The sequence below is a fragment of the Myotis brandtii genome, unplaced genomic scaffold (assembly GCF_000412655.1).
Source record: "Myotis brandtii unplaced genomic scaffold, ASM41265v1 scaffold1617, whole genome shotgun sequence".
Lineage (NCBI taxonomy): Eukaryota > Metazoa > Chordata > Mammalia > Chiroptera > Vespertilionidae > Myotis > Myotis brandtii.
The window spans coordinates 117,751-126,676 of record NW_005355909.1 but is presented as its reverse complement, the minus strand read 5'-3'; the positions used below and the strand labels follow the sequence as shown (position 1 = coordinate 126,676).

The 8,926-nt window shown below is 47.8% G+C and overlaps 1 protein-coding gene and 1 long non-coding RNA gene across 2 annotated transcripts in view; one reads left to right on the top strand and one right to left on the bottom strand.

Annotated features, from left to right (window-relative positions):
* The window catches only part of ETS1 (v-ets avian erythroblastosis virus E26 oncogene homolog 1), a 138,218-nt gene that overhangs the window by 59,874 nt on the left and 69,418 nt on the right, over positions 1 to 8,926 (top strand). The gene's annotated exons all lie outside the window — the stretch shown is intronic.
* Positions 22 to 8,653, bottom strand: LOC102262657. Its single transcript, XR_313349.2, has 3 exons — positions 8,596 to 8,653; positions 7,933 to 8,168; positions 22 to 719 (listed from the first exon to the last, which is right to left on the bottom strand). It is a non-coding gene; the product is annotated as an uncharacterized LOC102262657 (long non-coding RNA).

Here is an 8,926-nt window from a genome sequence, read left to right as displayed (position 1 = left end):
CATACTCCCACGGCATCCCTGTGGCACTTCCCACCCAGGGCCTTTCTGGGATGAAGTCTTTCAAGATGGTTTCCCAGTCTGGGGAAAACACGTGTTTCTGATCAATCTGATGAAATCCGTTTCCACGCGGAAGGAACCTCTATACTTTCTCCTGTCTTCATGCTCCGCATTGCCTCCATCACTTATGATGTCGAGCCCCGGACCCTTGAAAGGGCCGCACAGGCCAGACTGATTAAAGGGCGCCTTCTTGCAGGTTCCACACGTCAGACTTGCTTCTCTGCTCTTCACCAGCTTGAAGGAAGAAAGGTTTTTGTTGCGTAGGAGCCCATCCAGATAGATGATGTGCGCTGGGGGCTGTTCCACCCCACGCGTCAGCGCCAGGCTCCCTCGCAAGGGAGATGCAGATGTGGAGCGAGCACAGCTGGCTTCCTGTCAATTCAAGAGGCTTCCTCTCTTTTCGGCCCTTAAGAACAGAGAATTCAATGTGAGCTGGAATCCCAGAGAAGTTGACATATCCTTTCTTGAGGCTGTTTTTCAACCGTCAGCTTTCACTCAGTGGCATAGTTGCTGCTCAGTAAATTCGAAGTCTGAATCCTTACACTGGACACCCCGTTGTTGTTTTAATGGCTTTATCTTCCTGCGTTATTGATGAAACTCAGATTCTGGGCACATTTTTTTCAGGATAATACACATACAAAAGAGGTCTGTCACAGCAAGATCTGTAACATCAAATGAGATCTCTGTTACTAGATTCAGCATTGGCAAAGGTAGGATTTGTATTGGCTCATTAGAACCCAATAACATTGTACGGTGAAGGATGCTAAAGGTAAGCTAGAAATAGATTCCTGTGTGCGATGTTTGTAGGTGACTGCAATGTTGTACTCAAAGAACGTTAGATTTATGGGCTAGTAAGATATAGTCACTCCATGTTTTCTTGGGCCTGTTACATGAACCGAGGTCTGAAGGAAGGGATACAAAATCATGTGTGTTCATGATCACCATCACAGCTCAGTGGCAATGGTAGACCCTAACCAACCGCATTATTTCTTTGGTTTCTATGGCTTAAGATCAGTCTGGTTTCTCATGGACACAGCTCCATTATCCATTAGCAGATATAACTAAGTGTGGAGAGGGGTAGGCTGGCACAGTCCAGCCAGCAAGAGGTTCAGGCTGTCTTTATGTGTTTCTGCACCACCTGTGAGGGGGCAGTGGCTTAGCTGACTCACCCTCCCCTCTCCATTCCTAGTCCCATGCTCAGACCATCCTCTCCCTGGGGGATGCCTACAGTATGTCCAAAGGATTCCAAAAATGCAATGCTTCTGGGGACCCGACCAGTGACAGTAAACTTGAGAAGGTGCAGGGGATTCATAACAGGCACTGGGCTCCCTATAAAATGTCTGACACTTGATTCTTCCTCACAAAGATGGAGAAAACTGGGGTCCTTTTATGTATTCTCTTATCTTACAAATAGTGAATTCGGCGAGTACCTCTTACCTTCATGACAACCCACGAAATAAAAGATTCCACTCAAAGTTCAGAAATTCCTGAAGACTGTTTCTGAGCAGCAGTCTGAGACTCTGAACGGTATGCTGTGCAAAAGTTCAGATCAACAACAGAACAGCTAGCTTGCTTTGTGGTGAGCCAAATGCCATTTTTCACTAACGATACCCAGATATACTCAGATGAAAAATAAGGCAAATATGGTGACTTCAGGTAACATTTTCCTTTACGGGGCTGGGGGGTGGGAGATGAGAGGAGCAGAATAAAAGTTTACAAGGCCCTTTTCCGTTAGAAGAGAGTCCCTTGGTTATCTCTTAAGTCTTCAGCTTTGAGGAACTTGAAGTCTCACAAAAAACACAAGACAGATGTTGGAGTTCAAGATCTACCTTTGGATATTAGAAAGTTATCTGTTCATTCACTAAATAATCAACATAGTTTATTGAGCTCCTCCCCTTCTTGACTGAGCACCTTAGTTTATAATGAAGATTGGAGCTAGCCCCTGCCTTTAGGCCAGTGGTTCCCAACCTTTTTTGGCCATGCCCCACCTAAGCATCTCTAAAATCCTGACACTCCCCCCCCGCCGCCCCACCCCGCCCAGTAACATAGAATTCTTATTATTCAAAAAGTGAACTCCTATTCACCTGGAGGAAGCCTAAAAGGCCATTAACTTGGTCTAAACAAGCTTCCAAAGAACATGGCATCCATGAAAGAGAAAAATAAAAAAACAACAGGAAAGTTGAAGGACTGAGGAAGAAACCACTAAGAAATTGTTAAAATAATCATATGAAGTGACATGAAAAAATAGAAAATAAAGTTTCAAAACATAAAAGAGAGAACTGAAATGCATAAATAGGTCACAATATATATCTATATGCTATATATGAGGCCCCAAGAACCATAAGAAGTGCAAAAAATTCACTGTGAATAACTCATTCTTGAATTGCCCCCCTTAAAAATCAAATTGCCCCCCTGTGGGTTGTGTGCCCCAGGTTGGGAACCACTGCTTTAGGCCATGTGGGAGGCAGACTCACAGGTTCAAATAGGCCCTGGGGTGTGCTCAGCTTGCTGAGCACAAAGGGGGCACCTCTGGGGAAGGGGAGGGGGATTCTGGAATTCTTTGCGTGCAGCAAGTGTTCATGTGGGGAACGATTGAGAAAGGGCCTCTGTGTTCAGAGTAGATTTTTGGCTTGACCTTCCCTTGCAACTCCTGTGACCTGCTGAGACCCTGTCACTTCCATTCCACTCTGTATCCTTTGCCCTGTACCAGACAGAGGGCCTCCTATTGACTTGGCTTATTGTCCTTCCATCACCACTGGCCATGCAGGACAATTAAACTGGCTCTGTGAAGTACTGGATGTATCACCAGTCCTTCATTTCATTTTGGAATCGTGGGGACAAGGACATAGAATTTCTGTGACTCTACCGCCTCTTCCGGTCCCACCCTCCCCTTCCTTCTGGCCCCTGACTTCTCCTTCCACTGTTCTCAGAGGAGGTCCCTTCTACTGCTTCCGCCTACACCATGGTCCCTCTTCCTCTCAGGGACACTTCTTCTCCCAGTGCTGTCTGCTCCCTCCGCCTGGCCTCCAGCATCAAGAACAGGATGAAGAAACCCCCCACCCCACCTCTGCTCCTTCATCTCTAGGGTGGTAAATGCTAGTCCTTTGGGGCCATCAACTTGGCATTTCTAAATGAAAGGGAGAGGAGAAGGGGGAGGGGGAAGATTCCACAATAAAATTATCTTCATTTAAGATTCAGGCCACAACTGCACAGAACATCTGTTTTGAAGTCTGGTGTTATCTGTAACCAAGAGGCGAGCAGGGTAAGATCAGGGGAGGGCCTTGGCCTTCCAGAGGCAAAAACACCTGCATCTTGGGGAGGGGCCAGGATCCCGTTTCCAGGGGTGCAGCGAAGCACCTTGCTAGCAGCCTGGTTTCCTGCCTCTGCCCAGTTATTTAAGACCATCGGTCCTCCTGCCATCTACGCTAATGCCATCATCCCTCTCACTCCCCCAGAGGCCAATTTAGGACAACTTACATTGGAATCCAAATTACACAATCCCCAAAGGCTCATGGGGCAGCATGCATTCTGCATGATCCCTGCCCAAGAGGGAGCAACATTCCTGGGAAATCTGCTCAGGCCCTCGCAGGAGAGCAAGCTGATGCTGGGTGTGGGGGAGCCTTGGAACCCAGTGGCCTTGCCTGGCAGCTCCCCGCCTCTTTGTGTGCGATTAGGGTACGTGATGTCTAAACTGGTGGATTCTAAAATGTCTCCTGGCCTGGTTATGGGGCCAATCCATCCCACATTGTTGGGGCTGCAGATGCAGCTGAATGGCTCATAATTACAGTCTAAGGAAACTGCAGACAGCGAGAGAGCCAACCCAGACCCCTATTCTCCTGCCAGCCCACGCCAAGCTGTCTTCCACAGGGAATGACAGTGGTTATCCTGTCATGTGCTCGCCCAGCGACAGCACATGCAGTGCCCAGAGGATGGTTATATTTCTAGAAGTCGAGTCTGATCCTTGGCCTGTTCCTGTGCACATTGCATCCCTTCTTCGTGTCTCAACAGTGTCCGGTAACAGACCAAACCGAATGGCAGTGGCTTCTCCAGCGAATGTGATATCTGTAAACGCAAGGAGCTCCCAGGAGAGAATTTCAATCAGGGGGGTCCCGTTCTAGTCCTGGTGTTGCCTTTTTTTCAGGCTGTGTGGCTTGGGCCGAATGACTTACCCTTTCACACACACACACACACACACACACACACACACACACACTCACCCTGGTAAACAGGAGGGCTGTCCTTGCCTCTCCCTAAGAGACCCTCCCCTAGTTCTAATGTGTGACAAAGCCGAGGCCTAAGGTTTTGTCTGCAAAGAGCCACCACAAACGTGACCTTCCTTCTCGAATGTGGACCACAGCTTTTCCGTGACTCTTAAATACCAACTTGCAGACTCCTCTTCCTCTCAGATAGGCTGGCGTTTCCCAACTGAGACCCACGCTGGCGAGTTCCCAGATCGGGAAGCGAGGAGCAGGCGTGGGGAGAATTTTAAATGAAATGTGGTCATTCAACCTGAGGGTCCCGGCTTCTCTTTTTTTTTAATGTGATTTCTCAAATATTCTACCTTATGCTGGAGCTTAATAGCAATCACAGTGATTTAATAATAACTGAGCACTCGTTCTGACCTATGGCTTTGCGCGCATTTTCTCATTGAATCTTCCAAACAACCCTAAAAGGTGGGTGGTATTATTATCCCTGCTTCCCACAGGGAGGGACTGAGGTTCAGGACTGTGTGCCTGATGTGGGCGGGCTAACTCAGTGGTTAGGTGGGGCAGCTGGAATTTGAACCTGAGTCTTATTCCAGAGCTTACACCACTCGTTTTCGTCTTAGTTTTACTATGGAGAGCTTCCCGGCCAACAGCCCGCCCCCTCCCCCAGTCCTCCCCTGGCCTGCCCATCCTTCCAGCCGCTTCCCTCCCAACTGCAGCTCCTCTTATCGCTCATTGTTTATTGTACCATCTAAACAATAGCTAATGAGTCTGTATTACATGGTGGGGAGAGCCAGGGCTGGTTTTATTCCCTGAAACAGAGATGAGGTTGTGACACAGGAAGGTTAAGTGGCTTTGGTGAGGTCACAGAGCCAGCCTGCAGTCAGTTCTGGGACCCCACTCGGGTTCTTGGGTTGACCCCAAGGCCCTTTGACATCAGAGTTTAATTAAGAGAGTTATTCTCATTTTCCCCCCAATCTCTGATTTTCCAATTTATTGCTGCTTGATGGTGGTGGACGGGGAGCCCCAGGCATCTTTCTTCCCCGGGTGCTTTTAAAGGGCTCCACTTATCAGAGAAACCACTTGCCTTCCAGTTAAGCCTTAGGAGCCGGTTTCTGTGTCAGAGTCTGTTGCCTGTTCTCAAAGAAAAACAACCACAAACTCAGACAGGTTGTTAATCGAGGAGTTTCTCTCTCTCTCTCCTTTTTTTTAATCTTACACTTAAACCGGTAAATTAACATCTGTGAGTCATCAGCTTGTTCTGGATTAGCCGTTAGTGGTCTGACTGTTTTTGTATTTACCTCTAATAAAGCGTACTTTAGCTGGAAACTCAAGAGATCCTTCGGTTTGTCGAAGTTCAACATTCAGGAAATTGACGACTTATTCTCGCACACTTCTGGAGAGGGGAGTCTGTCTGCTGTGTTTGAAATTAGGTGAATTTTCATATTTCTTTTAGTTCAATTTGCGGTGGAGTTGAAGGAGGACTATAACTGACAGCGTTTATGTTTTTTTTCTTTTTACATACTTCATCTCTTTTGAGAGAATTCATGTAAAAAAGTGACTTTTTTTGTGTGTACAATAATGTCTAGTTCCACACCCTTGTCCCTCAACTCCTGCAGCCTTTTTTTTTCTTACTGGCATGATGTTCCTGGCTTAAACAGCTGCAGCACTTGCTGGATGTAATTCCCTAAGTCTAAGGAATGTTTAAAAATATACTTCTGTTTTCTCCCAAACGAGGGAGCAACAGAATGCCAGAGGACAAGCACAAGCTACTAGTAAAAAGTATGTCCTCTGCTGATTTGTCTTGAATGCCTTAGCAATCAGATATAATCTAGGAACAATTAGCCAAGCGGAAGGCAAGGTTCAGCCGATTTTGTTTTGCTGGTGGGGAAGCTGAGGCACAAATGACCAGAGTGACATGGGGACTGGGGAACAGACGCTCCCCCCTGCCCTATGGGAGATGGGGCAGACCTGGGTGCGGAGTCACTGCCGTTTTTCAAGTTCATCTTCACAGCCATAGCAGACCAAACTCACTTGATCTTTAAATTAGAGAGAGTTGGTGGCAAGCTGACGCCCACATGACCAGGAAGTTGATAATTCATCATTCAACACATATTTATGGAGCATCTGCAGTGTGTCAGGCACTGGGCCAGGCATTGTCTTTAAGGACATGGCAAGACAGAAATGGCATCTGAAGTTCATAAGGAACATTTAGGAAAATCTACTTGTGTCCTAAAGAGAATAAAATTTTCGCCCAGCTGATGTGGCTCAGTAATTGAGCCTGGACTTATGAACCAGGGGGGTCATGGTTCCATTCCCAGTCAGGGCACACGCCTGAGGTAAGGGCTCAATCCCCAGTAGGGGGCGTGCAGGAGGCAACCGGTCAATGATTCTCTCTCATCATTGATGTTTCTCTCTCTCTCTCCCTCTCCCTTCCTCTCTGAAATCAATAAAAATATATTTTTTAAAAAAGAAGAAAATGTTCATTCATCAAATTTGATTAGGTTAATCATATTGATACTTGCAATATTTTAACTTGTCCGTACTAGTGCTCCTTGTCCCAAGTGAAGTTTCAACCAGAGGGTTCGATGCATAACTTCTGATAACACCGATATGATATTTATGATCAGCTCCCATAGAGATAACTTTCTGGGGGGTCTGTGGGGGCTCCTGGCCATCTCCCCAACCCCATTCCTTGACTGGGATCCTCAAACATTTCGAGTTTCTGTGCTTCCGGCCTGGCTAGGTTAGAAAAGGGTGAGGACACGTTGAGTTGAAGATCTGAAGGACTAAACCTCCCCGCTGCTGGAGTGGAAAGTGTTTACAGTTTAACCAGGGAGGACTCTTAGCAAAGAGGGGGGTTGGGGGGTATTAGCAGCGGTGTTTAGGCTAGCCTGGAGAAGAAAGCTAAGGACCCCACTGGGGAAGAGAGAAAGGACGTGTTCTGAGGAAGCTGCTTTTGAAAAAAGCCAAGTACTCATACTAGAATTAAAACAAAACCCAACATTTTCTTAAGAGAACATCAATGAGAGAAAATTCCTCCAAGCAACACTTGATTTGCTCAGTTCTTCTGCTAATGTATTCACAGTGGGTACGGCAGGGCTGGTTTCCGATCCTTTTCTTTGGGGCTCATCTGGATGTGTGAATGCACAATTCATCCATCAGCTGTTTCCCCGGCTTTTCCCAGGATCAGAACTGCCTGTTCTTGTCATCTGGGGGCCAGCATTGTTTTCCTGTACCTTTTGGAAACACAGCTGGATGACAACAATCCTTCACAAATGAGGATTATTCCTTACAAATATTTTCCCCCTGGTTTACTGAAGGAGGGGCAAGATCTGCAGTGTGAACCGGAAGTTCAAGATTTATTTTCTATTCCTAGTTCCTTCCCTCATTTGCTGTGGGAAGCCTGCGAGTTAGAAGGCTGCAAGGAGACGAACCTGGGGTTAGAGGAAAGCAAGCAGGTGTGTTAAAACTTATGAGAGGCAGACCTTACAGCGACAGGGAAAGTTGTGGGAGTTCAACGTATGCTTAGAAATCGGGCAACAGCACTTAGTAAAAATAGCTTTCTCCGAGGTTGCTTAGAAAAGTTTATATTTCATCTTTTAGTGACTGAAAGAGAGATCTGAATGTCTGGCTCTAGCTGTCTCTATATAGGAGTAGATGTACATACCTCTATATCTTCTGGTTGCTAAGACCAACCATCTCCATTTATGATAAGCAATGTACCAGGGGCAAATCATTAATTATTCGGGATCACGTTGGGGTGTCCGAAGTGTCTGGCGTTCCCAAGTGGATGATGTCACGGGTGATGGCTCCAGAAATTCACAGCCACAGAGACACCCGGTCGCCTCTTTGGTGGTGGTGGTGGTAGAGTGGGGTTGTCAGTTTCATCTCCCAGAGGAGAGCCTGTGAAAGGGACAATGGGGACATAGTTAGGGGCAGAACAGTAACTTCCCCTTCGGTGTCAGCACTGCTCTGAGTGAAATGAAGCTTATGGAAGCCCAGGACTGATTCTAGTTTGGGGGCCCTGTTCTGGACTCTCCCAATAAAACAGCAGCATGTGAGCCTCTGTTTTGGGGTGCCCAGTAGGCTGCCTTGGGCTTGAGGCTAATCCAGGGCAGGTCGGTCTTTTCTTGATTGCACGGGTGGGTTCCGAAAAAACCTACAAACAGTCCTGCTCCCTGGCTCACTAAGCAGAGGGAGCCCACTATTCCTACAGCCCTTGTGGGGACACCCGCTCGCGAGGCTCCTGCGCCTGCTCACACGCACGCCCTCCACCCGCATGCCTCACGTCCTGTGTGTCAGTCTTTGTGAATGAATGATGTACACGCACTTCCAAAACTATGCTGCCACCAGGAGGGGGCCGGAGCGGGTGACCAAGCCCTCAAGAATGCGTGGAGAATCAGGGGGACTTTCCCGAAGGTCGGGGAGACTCTGCACGCAAGGCTCCTGCGCCTGCTCACACGCACGCCCTCCACCCGCATGCCTCACGTCCTGTGTGTCAGTCTTTGTGAATGAATGATGTACACGCACTTCCAAAACTATGCTGCCACCAGGAGGGGGCCGGAGCGGGTGACCAAGCCCTCAAGAATGCGTGGAGAATCAGGGGGACTTTCCCGAAGGTCGGGGAGACTCTGCACGCAGCCTGCTCCCCGCAGCCCCGG